Source organism: Eptatretus burgeri, chromosome 11, assembly GCF_056783735.1.
Source record: "Eptatretus burgeri isolate ZD-2024b chromosome 11, Ebu_testis_v1, whole genome shotgun sequence".
Taxonomy (NCBI): domain Eukaryota; kingdom Metazoa; phylum Chordata; class Myxini; order Myxiniformes; family Myxinidae; genus Eptatretus; species Eptatretus burgeri.
Window position 1 is genome coordinate 56,401,830 of NC_140971.1, and position 17,018 is coordinate 56,418,847.

At 47.2% G+C, this 17,018-nt stretch overlaps 1 protein-coding gene and 2 long non-coding RNA genes across 4 annotated transcripts in view; 2 read left to right on the forward strand and 1 right to left on the reverse strand.

The window, feature by feature from the left end:
- Positions 1–2,714, forward strand: part of LOC147017122 (uncharacterized) — an 8,654-nt gene extending 5,940 nt beyond the window's left edge. The window contains exons 2-3 of the long non-coding RNA XR_015049355.1: positions 464–645; positions 749–2,714. This is a non-coding gene — a long non-coding RNA (uncharacterized LOC147017122). The remainder of the gene's footprint in view (positions 1–463; positions 646–748) is intronic.
- Positions 2,715–2,832: 118 nt separating this feature from the next.
- LOC147017123 (uncharacterized) overlaps positions 2,833–17,018 on the reverse strand; it is a 34,604-nt gene continuing 20,418 nt past the window's right edge. For both annotated transcript variants that reach the window (XM_085846516.1, XM_085846515.1), the window contains one exon: positions 2,833–3,441. The gene's annotated coding sequence lies outside the window, so the exon portion shown is untranslated. The remainder of the gene's footprint in view (positions 3,442–17,018) is intronic.
- On the forward strand, positions 11,977–16,553 carry LOC147017124 (uncharacterized). The gene is made up of 2 exons (XR_015049356.1): positions 11,977–15,956; positions 16,052–16,553. It is a non-coding gene; the product is annotated as an uncharacterized LOC147017124 (long non-coding RNA).

Sequence of the window (17,018 nt, forward strand, 5' to 3'; positions counted from 1 at the left end):
CTCTCTCTCTCTCTATCCCGTCTCCTTTGGATGCACAAAAGAGTATCATGACAGACTCGCAATCCCATTTTCCTCTGGCACGACACCACACTCCCCACATTGCATTGCACCACCACACCTCCCACACCTGAGACACCACCAGAAATGTGTTTGCTTCGATTTTGTGGAGAAATACACGGCCCAGCTCTGCTCGTTACTGAAATATTCGATGGAATAAGGAATAACAGCAAACAAACAAGGTTTAATTCTTATTAATGTGGTGATGTCCAATGTCACGACTCATATATTGTTGCGGTTCTGCAAAACTGCATGCCTCTAAGGCAATGGCACCCAACATACAGTCATCCACAGGCAGTTATTTCGTTCATCTTCGTGCACTTTGACCTCCCCTCATGTCTCGTGGATTAACCACGAAATTTTCACCACATGTTCTCCTCCTTCCGATGAACTCCCTCCTCTCCAGGTATCTCAGATTGTTTTCAAGGCCTCATGTACATTTGAAGACTGAACAACGCATCTTCGATCATTAAATGAAGATAACGTTTTGAGGAAAAAAAGTAACATTTTAATTACAAGGGGACGAGGTGATGCACGTTTTGTCCACAGCGATCCCGGAAGGTGTCTCGTGTACACCGCCCAATGAAGGTACGTTAATTATCACATTATGCGGAGGAATGAAAATGGTGATATTTCATGAAAAAAAATACTTTGTGGGACGTGAAACGCAGTTACTTTCTGCCTTTCGCAGGAATTCACCAATAATTGGAGCCTTTTTACAACACACCAAAACTCATGGAAAAATGATATGATGGAGGATAGAAAGTTTATTTACTGATTACAACGAGAGGGAAAGAAGAAGAAGAGTAGAAATATGCAAACAATGCAGGTTCATGCGACGTGTGTCACTGTCACCTTATCTAATATATTGTTGTGGTTACCAGATTCGCAAACCACCATTCAGGTCCCTTAGGTGAGGTATCTCGGTAAGTGCATGTGTAGTTAGGCCCAAACCCGTTGTCTAGTGGGAATACATGTCATTTATACGTGCTGCGACTCTTCAGGATAGCCGTTTTTCTTTTACTATCTTTATTTTGGACCAACCGCCAGGATTACCATCACAATTACAACCACAACCACCGCTTCACCACAACCGCCACGACCTTCCCGTCACACCTCGCCACCGTAGCATCGCCACCGTTCTTGCCCCGCTGTGGGTACCGGTGTTGGACTCATGCAGAACGCGCGTCGAACAGCGTGTACAAAATCACGGATTTTGTGCTTCAAAAACGGATCAAAAACGACACACGCCCACTTTTTGCCGTCCAATCGGTGAGCGAGGGGCGATTTGGCCCCGCCTCCAGAACGATCGATATATGCAAATTTGTGGATCAAAAAGCCTTCACGCCCACTTTTTCTCGGGCCAATGGGGAGCGAGGTGAAAGGTCAAAGGCGAAGTTACGGGGGGATAAAAGGACGGTGTTCGTCAGTCAGAAGAGAGTCGCAAACGAGAACGAAAGAAGTCTGGAGCCCGAAGCCTGCAGTGGCTGGAGAAGCTGAAGAGAGTCGGACGAGGGGGTGCTCGCGTCGGTGCCAGGAGCTGCACGCCCGAGGGAGGCCGGCAGCGCGACCTGGCCGAGGTGGAGACTCACACCAGGGATAATAAAGATCCTCTATACCCCGAGCATCAGCAACCCCCTCCTGTTTCCCCCCGCGCTGAGATAGTGCGACCAAGGGGGCCCCGTTCCCACCCCCTGCCAGGCACTGTCCACGAGGCCCGCGGGTTGCGGGGCCATCGCCGCTCCGCGTCTCATCACCAGACGGGTAGGCCCGACCCGGTCTCGGCCCCAGGCCTACCTCATTCTTGGGGATTTCTTTTCCTTGGTTTTGGGTATGTGTTGTCGGCGCCGTCTGTGAAGTAGAATTGTATAAGTGTTGCCGTGTGCTCGGTAGTCGGTATTAGCTCTGCACTGTGTTTTCACTTTTATGTTTGCTTTTTGTGTAAATGGAATTGTGTTTTCTTTTTTTGTGTGCATTTGGTGGAATTGTATTTGTGTGCTTTCCGTTCGTCGCGAATAAATGTGCTTTATTGTTGAACTGTTCTCCCGCTTCGCTTCGTCTTTTCCTCCATTGAATCCCCATCTTGCTTCACGTAAAGGGTTGGTAGTGGGCTGAATACGCCCGATAATTAATCGAACCGTCGAGGTCGACGATAACACCGCTCGGTTATTCTGATAGTACGGAACGGGTCGCTTAAGTGGCCCGTGTCCGAAGTCGACCTGCGGCGAGGTGCGATCGCCCGGTCTACCCTCCGCGTGGGTACTTAGGTAGTTCGAATTTGGCGAGCAACCCTATCCCACGCGGGGGCTGATTGGCTCGATCGCGGTGAGACCGAAAGGTCCACCCGTGACTGGTTCCCGGCGTTAGTCCGAGAGGGTCACGACTGGATTGTCCGTCCGGTGGGCGACGTGCCGCGATTCGAGTTACGTGGCCGTCGCACGCCGGCGGGCGCGAAGACCGCAACAATATAAAGAAAGTCTAATTTTAAAAAATGTCCTTTTGTCTGTGTTTTGAATGTACTGCATGCTGTCGAGATGTCCAGTGGTGTGCTCAGTTACCAAGCAGCTCGCTAGCGCTTGCCAAGCCAGCCGTTCCTTATCAACAGTTTCCAATGGAGTGCTTGCTTGAGTGCTTATGCCGCTTGGCAAACGCTCAACAAGAAACTTGGGGACGAAACATACATGAGATGCACGACATGGCGATGATGGTAAATATCTATAGTAACATTATTTCAGCCATATAGATGAGTTCGTCCCTCAAGGGGTGGGGTTGATAGGAGGCATGGGAAGGGGTGGGGTGGGAAGAAGGAGCCGACGTTGCCTGGCAACACCAGGTATCCCTGCTCATGTTACATAAAACATTTGTATTAAAGGTCCAGGAAAACGATCTTTTGTTCTTCCATGGCTGTACAAACCCTCGAATATGGGTTGCAGTCATCAATCACTGACATGAGGATCTCCGTACGCCTGGTGTTGGCTTAGTGGTTAGGGTGGCGGCTTGGGATCCTAGGGTCATGAGTTCAAGCCCCGTTGGGCCGCTGAATTAATACACCAGGAGGTTGACTCAGCCTGTCATCGCTCCGAGGTCGGCAAAATGAGCACCAGTGCACTGGTTAGGGGGACACTGCATCAGCGGCATAGCCGCGTCCCAACCAATGATGCAACCAGCAGCCACAGGCTGCACTCGATAGATAGGTGAGGGTCTCCAAAGAAAAGTTTCCAAAGTTGAGAAGGAAGAATCTGGAAGGTAAGGGTGTGCAAGTAAAGAGAGGTTCAGATACAGATACAGTACATTCTGACAGGGGAAGTTCCTTGACGTGATCAGAACTGAAGCACTTCCTCCACTCTCGTTGCGCCTCGACCAGTCGCACTTCCCCATATCATCCTGAAAGGAACAGCGAGTGTGAGTGTTAAAATGGTGTGATTTGTTAGAATATTAATATGGATGTCAAATCAAGAGAAGCCTATCAATCCCTGGAGGATGTTCTGCCATATGCGTGACATGCTATACGTTCACTCCTCTTGACTGCTACAAACGTTACTCCACAAATGCGTTTATTCACTTACCATCTTAGATCTACAAATGGGTTATCAATTCCTCCACGGTTTTCCTCACCTGGATCTGTTCTCTTGAAAAGTCACGTGTGACAATCAAACTATGGCCCTGTCATTGAGGAGGTGGAACTGCTTGAGGCTAACCCTCAGTATGTTCACCACATTTCCCTGATGGTAAAGAGATGTCTGCGACTCGGCGTGACCTGGCACCACGTGATGAAGTCGAAAAATATGGTGATAGATTCTCCTGTTCATAAACCACCTGAACTGGTCTCGGACGCAACCGCGAAGTGGGGGTTACTGATTCACAAATGGGAAAACGCCCAATCATAATCCACCATATATGATATTGTTACGAATTTGGGAATTCGATTGCACACGACATACAGGTTCCTTTAGTCAGCTATGTCGATAAGTGCTTGTTCCCCAGATAGCTCACCTTCCATTGTTTAAATGTTTAGAAATCAATTAGATGCACTGCGGATCGATTTAATAGTTAGGTAACGAAACAATGGAGACGTCCCTTCCCCTCTTCTGCGAATAGGAAGAAGAACCCTGCCGTCCCGTGATTCATGATGTCAACAACTCCCTCCCACCCGTGGTTGAGCGGGGGATGGATCACGAGGGCATGAGTCATGCCAGGCGCGGGGGAGGGGAGCGGAGAAGGATAAAGAGGAGATCCTGTCTTGTTCGGGGGAAGTGGGAGCAGAGTGGTGGTCGTTCAGCAGACCTTCAGGTCCTGTTTGGCTTGGGTTAGAGTTGAGGCCTTCGGAAGCTTTTTGCTTCTGCAGAGGAGTTGTTCAGCAGAGCTTCAGGTCCTGCTTGGCTCGGTAGGCTTTTTGGAGAGCTGCTTTGCTTGGAAGAGAGTTGAGCTGGTCGCTCGGCTCGAGCTGCGAGTGGTGGCTTCTTCTTCTTCTTTTTTGGTTCGTGGAGCTCTTTTTTTCTCCGTTTGGTTCCCGGCTTGGTGCGACTCATCGACCTCTTCTTGGAGGTGGTTCCTTGGGGGAAGCGGCGCATCGACGGGAAGGATCGGCGCCTCGTCTCACCAGCACGTGTTGAGAAGCGCGGGAGGATTCGCGGGAGCTCGGGAGGGATCGCGGCTCATGGCGATTGGATCCAGCTCGCTCTCGCTGGAGCCCGGGTCCGAACAACTTGAAGACCACACGAGGTGGAGAGGTTTGAGATAGGACCTGGGTTTCAGCTCACCTGTCCTCCGAGCTGGAGCTTGTTATTAAAGGCCTCAGCCACAATTTCTTGGGTGTGTGTGTGCGTACATGTGTCCGTGTGTCCGTGGGCCCGTCTAATAAGTAGGAAATTGTTAAGTGCTTTATGTGCTGTAAATGTTTGCATCGCATTTCGTAAAGTCGGTATAGTTCTGCTCTTACGTGCTTCCCTAGTTCCCCATTATTATTAATAAATACCCCAATGGTTAAATGTTTTCAGCTCGTCGCGTCGATTCTTTCATTGACTGAGCATTTTGTGTGTTGGTAGTTGGAAAGCCGTTGGTTTGCCGTAAAAGGGGGATATTTGGACCGACGGTTCTCGGCGATTAAGCCGCTCGGAATCGCGCACGGGACAGGCTCACCTCGGCGGTTTGTTCCGTACGAGTTCCGTCGAGGGTGGAATACCCCAGTAGTTGGATCTCGTGGGTATTTAGGTACATTGAAGATTGGCAATCGACCCTACCCCACGTGATCTGCCCATTGGCGTATTTCGGTTCTTGTAAAAGGACCCGTCGACTCAGACTTATCCGGGCGGCGATCTGTATTCCGGGCGATCGGTGGGGCCGACTCGACTTGCAGCTCCGTTTGAGCGGTCGGTTGGCGGCCGGCCCCCCGGCCCGTAACAATATCAAATTAACCCAATGGTGAGTATTACAACGTGAAGCATTAGTTAGAGTAACATAACTACATCAGGATATGGTTGTTGTACACAAACAATTCTGCTTGCAGCTCAGTTAACTACAACGAAGAAGAGTACGTGGAGATGGGGCCAAGTCGCAGCTATGATGGAGTCCTGCAAGTGGTGTGGTCATTCTCAAACTGATGTCTCATCAGCAAAAGTGCCCCCCCCCCTCAAAAATAGTGAATATCACTGGTCCAGGCCATCCTGCCAGCCCCTTTCCAGTTCCTAAACCACAAAATTATTTTTCTACCTCTTCAGTTTTCTTCAGTTATTTTTGTTCATTCAAGATCTGGTCAAGAATAAAAAGGGAAGAAAGAAAAGCACGTATCACGGTAATTCACAAGTCACGATGCAATTATAAAGCCCACTATCCATGATGGCTTGTCGTATTTATATGAAATCACTCGGACAAATGAGGAGGAAATGACAAGAAAAAGGAGAGAAAACCCCAACCGCCACACAATGCCTGTTTGAGGTCGTTGTCAAAGGTTTTCTCTGGGGAGATAAAAATGGTGTAGCTCTTGGTGGGCAAACATGGGTCTGGTGGCATCACATCCGGCCCCATGGCCTCTTCGTACATACGCATTTTGTCCGGCTCCATTGTCTCCGGGGACTGGCTTCGCAGGACGTCTTTCTCCACTCCGTGAACCAATTGCTCACTCGATACTGCCTGAACTCCTCAGTCAATCCCGTTCCCTGACAAACAAACTGTACCCTGAATGTACCGAGCTCTCTGCCCAGAACGCACTGAGTTTTATTCTTATTGACCCCACAGCCATACGTTCGTTGGTCTTCCCCACAAAGTGTTTATGCTGTGACTTACCCACAGTTTCTCAGCAGCAAATGACGGCTTTTGCCCAAACGTGCGGCCGCGAGTTGTCTTCAGTATCGTCCTTGGTGAGGGCGGGGGGGAGGGACTGCCTGGCTTGCGGTGCTGGGTTAAGAAGGGGGACAGACGAAACTGGGGGAGGTCAGATACATGTGGAAGGGAGGTGGAGCACTTTATCATCTCCTCATACACTCTTGGACACATGTCCTTTCGTTTTAACACAGATACCATATGCTTATGCAAAACATGTACTGATGGCATAACTCGGCGATATTATTCCTATTTTACTCCTCATCACATAACCACAATAACTTATCGTATTGGAACTGTTGAAGAACTTGTAGTTCATTGTATTTTCGTTTTGTATGCAGAGTCAAGGCTCAAAGAAGAGTGAGAACACAATAGATAATGGTTTTGGATGGCAGATGATTTGAGATGGTGGTGAACAGCTGTCTTGAAGAACTGGAGAGAAGAATGGGATTGAAGAGAGTTAGGGAGGTTGTTTCCACAGGTGGGGAAAAAGAAGGAACAAATGAGTGGAGGTCTGCAGTGGTTCTGGATTTTGGCAGTTTCTCAAGAAGGGGATTGCTGGTGGGCCACATGCATCATCGTGTCTGGTGGGTGGAGGGGTGGGGGGGGGTAGGTGGGGAGATCATGGAGAAGGGACAGGGCAGAGGGTGCAAGACAGGAAATGAGGGGGAAGAAGGAAGAAGAGACCACAAACCTGTCAGTGATTGCAAAGCTGTAGGCCCAGAACAGCTTCATTGTGAGAGATTCCAATGATCCTTACAGCGTTGGTATACACGGCATCAAGCTGAGCAAGCAATGAGGCAGGGGCACCAGCCCAGAGGAGAGAGCAGTATTTCATCCAGTTGCGGATGAAAGCATTGTCGATGGATAGGAGTTCAGGTGTGCCAAGGAAGGACTTTATACAACAGAGGACGCCCAGTTAGTAACTGGTTTTCAAGGCCAGCTTTGAAATGTGGTTTGCCCAAGAAATATCATGGGTGAGAATGAGTCCCACGAATTAGAGCGACAACTTATTTGAGAGGGTTGTTTGGAAAGTAGATAGGGTTTGCCAAATGGTTCTTTCAGAGAAAGAGAGAGAGAAGAGAAGAGTTTTCTCAGAGTTAAATAACACATTCCAAGTGTTTGACCAGTTTGTGATTTTGTCAAGGTCTGAGGAGAGGGAAGAGGCTGTTAACTGTCTGTCAGAAGGAGTCATCAGCAAGGAGATAAAGAGGATTTTCCAGAGTCAGAGAGATCATTGATGAAGATTCGGAAAAGGTTGGAGCCATGAACACTGCCTTGGGGTACTCCAGCCTTGACAGGGAGAGGAGAATAAAGCGTTACTTTGAGAGCCACATGTTTGTTATGAGAGTGGAGGAGTCAGTAATCCAAGAGTGGGGGTTGGCCTTGGATGCCAAAGACAGAATTTGGAGTGCAAACCAGGATGCCAGACTTTTGATATGTCGAGAGAGACTGCTGTGATCTCATGTCTGGTATTGAAGGCCTCTATCCATTCTTGGGAGAGTAGAAGTAGCAGAGTAATAAGCAGAGTTAGACATTTTAAAATACATTTTGGAAGAATTTTTCATGTTATGAAGAGCTTTTAAAGGAAGCCAAACGTTTTATTCAGTGAAGATTGTTTGGGAATATTGCTTCTTTTGATGTTGTTTGTTGGTTGGTGGGGTTGGATTTTGGAGTGGAGAAGAGTGGAGTGTTTTTTATATTTTTGAGTGAGGAAGGGAAATGGCTTGTGCTGAGGAATCACAAGTAACCATACCTGGGATAAAAGGAGCAAAAATGAGACAAAGAGCAGATAGAGAGGCACAAGACTAGTACTAATGGGCCTGACATTACCTGTGATACAAAATGGACTATTCAACACAACAAGATATGGTCTGGGATGTGAAAATTGATGAAAAACATGACCAGCAAAACAGGAATTAAAATAAAACAATAAAACCAAACATATCTGGTCTGATGAACTTTGATTGGCTGAACAGGAAGGACCAGCTGCCAATCAGGATATTCACATGCTGCGAACCTGGTACCGGAACATTCTTGTCTGCTTTTATAAACAAGAGAAGTCATACAACATGTTACCCCGTGGAATGTTCAGGAATATATTTCAATGTACATAGAATAACGATTTTAAAGATCGTTAAAATGCTTTTGGAAGTTTAGTGCCAATGAAGCGGGCCTACACATCACCCTATTCACATGTCCGAATGCAGTACTACCAAACAGAAGGGTGTTTAAAGTGACAAGGAGGTGATTTGTGTTGTCCAGTGTTCAAGTCTGTAATTAAATTTATATAAAAGAAAGATTGTAAAAGTCGTTTCCATAAATCAATTCTGGAATTTACTGCTGTTGATGCAGTGTCTATTACACCACCCTATCTAACAGATAACAAACAAACAGACTGACGAGGGAGAAAACATAACCTCCATCCACCTTTGGTGGTGGAAGCAATGATTGCATATTTGTCTGGGATTGTTTTTTTGTTGTTGTTGTTGTTTCCATTGTCGAGGCTCGTATATGAGCTAACACAAAGAACTAAGAACAAAGGGAGCAGGATCCAAAAGGGGTAGGAGAGGGAAGCACAAAACAGCAGGGAACAGAGACATGAGGAGATATTATGTGGAAAGGAGAGGGATGGGGCATGTATATGCCTGGTGTTGGCTTAATGGTTAGGGTGGTGGGCTTAGGATCCGAGAATCCTGAGTTCAAATCCCACTCGGCTGTTGAATTAATACCAGGTGGGGTTGACTCTGCCTGTCATCCTTCCGAGGTCGGCAAAATGAGTGCCAGCATGCTGGTATCCTGTGTCGGAGTGGCGACCCGTCCAGGATTGTACCCAATAGCCAAGGAGACTGCTTCGGCAGCACCAACGCTCTGCACAGAGTATGGTCCCAGTGGATGGGGCATGTATATGGGGTAAAACAAGATGGCTACTGCAGGGACTTTCAGGAAGGAAGGCAGGGAATTTGAAGGAGGTGGGTTTGGGGTGGATAAACAGGAGTAGAAACGATCATGGCTTTTTATGGGAGAAGATTTAAGATGGTTGTGAACAACTGTTTTGAAAACCTGGAGGGGAGAGTGTGATTGAAGAGAGTGGGAGTTTGTTCTTGAGGCAGAAAAAGTGAAGGTAAGCAGTAGTTCTTGATTTTGGTAGTTTCTTCAGAAGGTGGTTGCTGGGAGAACTTGAATGCCCTGCGGAAATATGGGGTGGGGGGGTAGGGGGGACAGATCACAAAGCATTGGGGACAAGACCGGAGAGGAGACAGTAGAAGACATAAAGACCACTGACCTACCTGCGGTGAGAGACCCAAAGACTCAGCTTCATCGCGAGAGATACCAATGATCCTAAAGCCTTGGTTTCCACAGCATAAAGCCGAGCTTGGTGTGAGGCAAGAGCACCAGCCCATAGGGCAGAGCAGTGCTCCATCAGGCTGTGGATGAAAGCTTTGCATGTGGTCAGGAGCTCAGGTGTGCCAAAGAAGGACTTTGTACGATGGAGGATGCCCAGTTGGCGACTGGCTTTGGAGGCCAGCTTGGAAATGTGGCTTTCCAAGGAAATATTCAGAACCAAAAGCTTGAATGAAAGGCCTTCTTCAAGAGGATTGTTGAGGAAGTAAATGGGGGGCAGGGGAAGTCCAGACAGTCATTTAAGAGAAACAAAGTGAGAGTGTGAGAATTGTAAGGATTGAAAGACATGTTCCAAGTGTTGGACCATCCAGATCTGCAGAGAGTGAAGAGGCTGCTGCTTGCCGATCTAAAGGATGACAGATGGTACGTCAGAGGGTGGAGTCAACAGCAAAGAGATAAAGAGGATTTTCCAGAGTTGGAGAGATCATTGATGAAAACCAGAAAAAGCACAAGGCCCAGAACACTACTTTGAGGAACTATAGCCTGGACAGCAAGAGGGGATGAGAGAATTCCATTTAGGGCAACATGTTGACTGCAACAGGAGAGCAAGTCTCCGAGCCATGACTGGAGATTGCCTTGGATGCCAAAGGACATCTGGTCATACACTTCCAGTCACGTGATCAGAATGATGAGCAATTTAACATCCCGACCCTGGCCTAACATTGTCACTCAAATTTGGTGGCATTCTGACTGGTAGGTCTGCAGAAGAAGATTTTTGAACGAATTTATGTGATTTTTCCCCAAACTTGAGCAAGTTGGCCATTTTGACTTACTTAAAGGCATGTGACTGGAACGAACTTTGCAATTCGTGTTACCAGTCATGAGGAACATTGCTGCCAAATTTCAGCCTGATCGGACCATCGGTTTGGTCGGAGAAGTTGAAAAAGGAGAGACAGACAGACATATGAATAAACAGTGTGCTGTGACAATACCTTATCTGGAATATAAATTTTAGAAAAGCTAAGAAGAGAGTTTAGTGAGCAGAGCAGGGTGCCAGACGGTATCAAAAGCTCATGATGCGTCTCGAGAGACGGCTCTGATGTCATGCCTGCCATTGAGGATCTCCATCCATTGTTGGAGAAAGTAGAAATGGGAGACCAGTCGAGAAGTTTGATGGCTGCTTGAAGCCCCTGCCAGTAAGCTTCAGTGAAATGCCAGACTCGACGGCACGAAGGTGGTTCTCTAATAACAGCCAGAGACATGTCTACTTTGACAAGCATGTGGTCAGATGAACCGATTGGAGCAGAGGAAGAACAACAGATATTTTCAGGGAAATTGGTCAAAATTAAATCCAGAAGAGATGGAGTCCCGTTGGTTGAGATCTGGGATGGGAAGTTGACAGATTGTGTCAGTCCTAATGAGTTGCAGAAGTCCTTTGCTAAAGTGTCATGGCAGGTGAGAGAGGTACCCACACTCAGCCAACTGGCATGATGACAACTGAAGCCATCACATATGAGGAAGAGAGAGTTGGGTTGAGAGGATAGAAGTTGGTGCATGTTTTCAGAGAGCGAGATGTAAATGGAGTCATCCCTGTTTGGTGGATGGAACAACACACACATAAACGTGAGGTGGGAGTGGAGGGAATGAGGAAAGTGTCTGAAAAGCAGATTATGTCTGGTTTGTCAGTGGCAACATGTATGGAGAAATCTGTCAGGTTAGAACGAAGGCCTTGGGTGTTTGAGGTCCACACTGTTAAGGAGAGGGAGGGGAGGAGGCTTTGGGTGCAGGGGAGGGTAGAGGAGGGGAAAGGGTATGATGAGGGAGGATGGGGGTAGAGAGAGTTGTTGAAGGTGTGTGGGGGATTGCAGAGGAGCCTGGGGAGAGGGCTGGAAGAGGAGGAGAAAAGGCTCGGTAGTGATAGGATGAGGCAAAGTGGGGAATAATGAGAGGGGGCAGGGGGAAGTTGAATATTGAGGGAGGGGGAAGAATGAGTTGGGAGAGAGAGGGCAAGAGAAGGAGGCAGCTTTGTCGATGTGAGGAGTGGGGGGGTGAAACTTTGAGAATGGGCAGTGAGGGGGAGATTGGATGGAGAAAGGTGGGGGGAGTTGAGGGAGAAGGGTGAGGGGGGAGTTTTTGGGAAAAGTGAGAGGGAAGCTTGCAGGGGGCAGACATTGAAGGTTGCTTTGAGAGGGAGGGGAGACGATGAGAGCAGGCACGGCTAAGGGGCAGTCAGGCGAGGGGAGAGGTGGGGAGAGGGGAAGGATGAGACTTGGTAGTGGTGTGGTGAAGAAAGCAGCAGGCAGGGGTAGGCACAAGATTTGAGTGGTTAGGAAGAGGAGAAGTGGGATGAGAGGAAAGAAAGAGCATGTTTGAAATGTTGAAGAGTGTACTGATTGAGAAAGTGAGATATCTGATCTGGAAGGTTAAAACGGAGCCCACAGATGTTCGAACACCACGCAGTTCGGGACACCAGAGGAGGAGCTGATAGTAAAGCAGAGGTCAGTGAAGAGGTGCTGAGAGAGGAGGTAGGATAAGGGGCAAGATGGAAGGGATAAGGAGAGGGTATAGCAGGTGAGGAGTTCATAGGAGGTATAATCAAGGAGGTTGGGTGAATTGTCACTGAATTTGGAGAAAAAAAAAAGGACGATTGATGGAACACGAACATGCATTGAAAACTGGAATTTAAAAAATGTTTCAGTCAGAGATACGTTTAAAGACATTACGTGAAGGATGCAATGAAGGAGAATTAAGAGAATAAGAAAAATTAAAAATGACCGTTTTTACAGCCATTTTTCCCTGCTGTGCAGGGGTTGGGCTTTTTCTTGAGGCAATGTTTTATGGCCGGATGCCCTCCCTGACGCCAACCCTGGTCACCTCTTACGACACAGGGATATGGTACACCTATTCTAACCGGTGCATACACCGGGACCAGTACACTGGTACTCACTTCGCCGACCTCGGAAGGATGACAGGCTGAGTCAACCCCCTGGTGTATTAATTCAGTGGAAAACGGGGCTTGAGCTCAGGACCCTCGGATCCCAAGCCGCCACCCTAACCGCTAAGGAACTCAGGACCCTCGGATCCCAAGCCGCCACCCTAACCGATAAGCCAACACCAGGCTTAAGGAGAATTAAGAGAATGAAGAAAAGGAATGTTTTAACAGTTGGACTTTTTAGACATTTGATGAAGGAAAGGTCGAATTGAAAGAGCCATGACAGTCTTATGAAGAAGATGAAGAGAAGTGAAGTATGATACAATGTGGAGAACCAAACGTGTGGAAGAGGAAGTTTAGTCATTTTAAGAGACCTTGTTTTTTTTTCTTTTGTAAATAAAGGTGAGGTTAAGTGAGGTAAAGGAAAGGTTGAAGAAAAGGTCGTGACGGTGTATGGTGAATGTGGATCGGCTTAGGTGGAAGGAAGATGGTGGATCACCAAATGCGGAAGGAGGAGGAAGAGGAGGTAAAGAAATCACATGGTTATGGAGGGGATAAGGTGAGAAGGGAAAAGATATAAGAAACTGAAGAAAGACTCGACAAAGATAGAAGAAACTGAAACTGAAACTGATATGAGATCACACAAGAAACTGAAGAGTTTGAGTTTATCAAGGTGAGCAAAATGTTATGCATCAATGACAACAATATATTCCTTGTTGTTTTTTTTAAAGAATGTTTGTCGGTTAAGGAATGGTTACAACAGTGCATCAGGAAGTATTCACACTCCCTCAACTTTTGTCACATCTTGTTGTGTTCCAGCTGGAATTTGAAATTAATTAAATTTCAAGTTTTTGTCACCGATCAACACAAAATACCCCAAAATGACAAAGTGAAAACATGTTTTTAGAAATTTTTACAAAGTAATGAAAAATGAAAAGCTGAAGTGTCTTGTGTCAACAACTATTCAATCCCCTGAGTCAATACTTTGTAGAAGTGCCTTTGGCAGCGATTCCAGCATTTTGGGTTTGTCTATCAGCTTTGCACATCCAGATTTGGGGATTTTATCCCATACTTCCTTGCAGATTTGCTCAGGCTCTGTCAAGTTGGATGGGGAGGGTCAGTGAACAGAAATCTTGAAGTCTTTCCACAGATTCTCAATGGACTTCAAGTCTGGGCTTTGGCTGGGCCACACAAGGACTTTCACGTTCTTGTTCTGAAGCCATTCTCGTGTTGCTTTGGCTGTATGCCTTGGATCATTGTCCTGTTGGAATGTAAATGTTTACCATCACAGTCTCAGGTATTTTGCACTCTGAAGTAGGTTCTCCTCAATTATTTGCCTGTATTTGGCTCCATTCAATGTTCCCTCTATCCGTAAAAGTCTCCCACTCCCTGCCGCTGAAAAGCAACCTCGTAGCATGATGCTGCCACCACCATGCTTCAGGGTAGGGATGGTGTTAGATAGGTGATGACTGTGCTCTGTTTCCGCCAGACGTAGCCCTTTGCATTCAGGCCAAATCGTTCAGTTTTCATTTCATCAGACCACTGTGGGACCTTTCGTAGAAAAGTGTATTTCTTTCTAAATCATGTCCAATCATTTGAATTGGCCACAGGTGGACTCCAATCAAGTTGTTGAGACATCCCAAGGATGATCAAAGGAAATTGGATGCACCTGAGCTCAATTTGGAGCATTATAGCAAAGGCATTGAATACTTATTGGCGCAAGACATTTCAGCTCTTAATTTTTAATCAATTTGAGAATTTTTCGAAAAACACGTTTTCACTTTGTCGTTGTGGAGTATTTGTGTAAATCGGTGACAAAAAATTACAATTTAATCCATTTTGAATTCAGGCTTTAACACAACAAAATGTGAAAAAGTCATGGGGTGTGAATACTTTCTGAAGGCACTGCATGTAATGGTGTTTGCTGCAGCATAATGGTGGTTTTATTCTTTTAACAAGGTGAAAAGCTGACAGGATACCTGAGAGGGATGCACACTCACCTCTGAGCGCTTTCATCTGGGTTTGAATCCTCACCCAGCTATAAACTGTCACCTTTGTGTTTCTCATTCAGGGTTAACTCTTCATGAATATCCATCGTCCAGCAGGATGTTAAACTGGAAGACAAATCTGCCAACATTCCTCATTGGTGGAATTTAAAGCCCCCATGGTGTGTTTTGTGAAGAGTGGGTGAGTTATCTCTTGCACTCTGTATCCAAGAATGGCCAGCGTATCCAGATTCTTTGAATTTGCAAATGGAGAGTCAAGCATAAGAAATGTTATTATTATCATCATTATCACCTACCATGCCCTGTGTAAAGCATTATTGCTGCTGACGCAGTTATGAGCCCAGAATCCTGGTCAGGTCGTCATTTTGACTCAAGGCAGGGAACCGTTGATCAATTTCCAGCAATTTAGTCATGGTGCCAGGTATAGCTCAGTGTTTCGAATGAATGAATAATTTTGCCAAATTTGATTTCCTTTTTGGAGGCTATGAAGCCAGATGGCCATTGTTCTTAAAGCCCTGAACAAATATTGTGGGAAGGATGTATGGAACAGAGTGTCCATGACCCTAGATTGTCAATATTCTATCCCAATCCTGTAGCAGCCCAGCCTTAAAGGATTCTAAGGCATGCTCACCCATGAGGGGCTATTCACTTGAGGCTACAACTCAAAGGCATTCAATCAGGGCTTGTATGGAGTGGGCGGTTCTCCAATCTTTACGAAAAACTCTTCCGGTGAATTTATACCAGCAATCCAGGGGTGCAGAATGCAGATACACACTGCTGGGTGCAACAAAATTAATGACCCAATAGACCTCAGTTTGAAATGAATTCAAATTCATATTGTTATGAATCTGGAAACCATTCGCCTTCACACATACAGTTGACCCAAAGTTTAGTTATTTTGTTAAGAAAATGTGGGTAGTTAGAATCTCTCCGCTATGTCTAATGGGAATTTCATGTGTGCGCTGCGAGTTTCTTTCCAGTTAGTTTTCTACATCAATCCCCTCCACTTCTTTAGCTCCATTACGCACGTGTTCAAGGCCACGAACGTAGACGGAGTTTCCATCACCTCAGAGCCGACCCCGCCCCAGCCAGATGGAATGTTCCCCTCGTCCAATCGGCGGTGAGATCACCTCCAAGTCGACCCCGCCCAGGCAGATGGAATGTTCCCCTCGTCCAATCGGGGGTGAGATCACGTCAGAGCCGACCCCGCCCCAGCCAGATGGAATGTTCGCCTTGTCCAATGAGGGGAGGACACAGATCGCCCGACGTCCCCCCCCCCCCGCCCGACCAATCCAGAGGTGAGTTCCCTCAGAGCGGATCCCTCCACCCGCCCGGGGGAGGGATAAGAAGGGTGACGAGCTGTCTCAGAGATCTTTCTTGGTGGTCATTTTAGGGGTTCCTTGGTGGTCGGTGGTCGTGTTGGTGCTCGTGGTGGTGGTGGTCATGGCGGAGGTGTTTTGTGGTGCTCGTGGTGTCGATCATCGTTCGTGGCTAGCCGGGTCGTTTGTGGGATCCTGGCTGCGCTCGTTGGATTCTAGGTCGTGGGTTCAAGTCCCACCGTGGTGGGTTGTGTTGGAGCCCTCGAGCCGGGGATCCCTATTCCCTTCCATAGACTCCGAGTTCCACAAGTGCGGGTCAGTGAAACCGCACGAGGCGGCCAGGTACCCGGCCAGACTCTGACCCTCAGCTCGCCTTCCCTCCTGAGCTGAAGGGCCAAATATAGACCCACGAGGTCCATTTCTTTTTTGGTGGGTGTGTCTGTCTGTGGCCAGTCTGAGAAGTAGAAATCGTTTAAGTGATTGCCATTGTACATTTGCCTGCATTTTTTATTCGTGATCAAGTCTGCTCTGTGTCTCCCTTCCCGATTATTGTAAATAAACCCTCTGTTAAATGTTCCAGTTTGTTGTCTGTGTTTTCTTTCATTGGCCCAGTATGGTTTGGGCTTGAGAATTAGGGAGGCCGATTGTGCCGTAAATTGTAATTTGGACCGGCGTGGCTTTGGTAATTCCCGCTCGGTTACGCCGGATCCGAGTCGGTAACAGCGACTCAGTTCGGACAAAGCCGGCCAACGGTGTGGCTTCCCCGGTAGTTAGATGGTGTGAGTACTTCGGTAAATTGGAATAGACAAATAAACCCTACCTCACGCCGTGAAAATATTGGCGACCACAGTCCTTTAAGCGACCCGTCAACTCCGGACTTATCTGGGATGACGAACTTCAATTCCGGGTGTTCGGTGGGAGACGGCCCTACTGCTCCATCTAGCGGTCGTTCCTCACCACGGCACCACAAAAATATATTGACCTCCGTACAAGCAAGTAAAAATATGAATTACTCAAATTACTTGCTATATAATTTTCTCC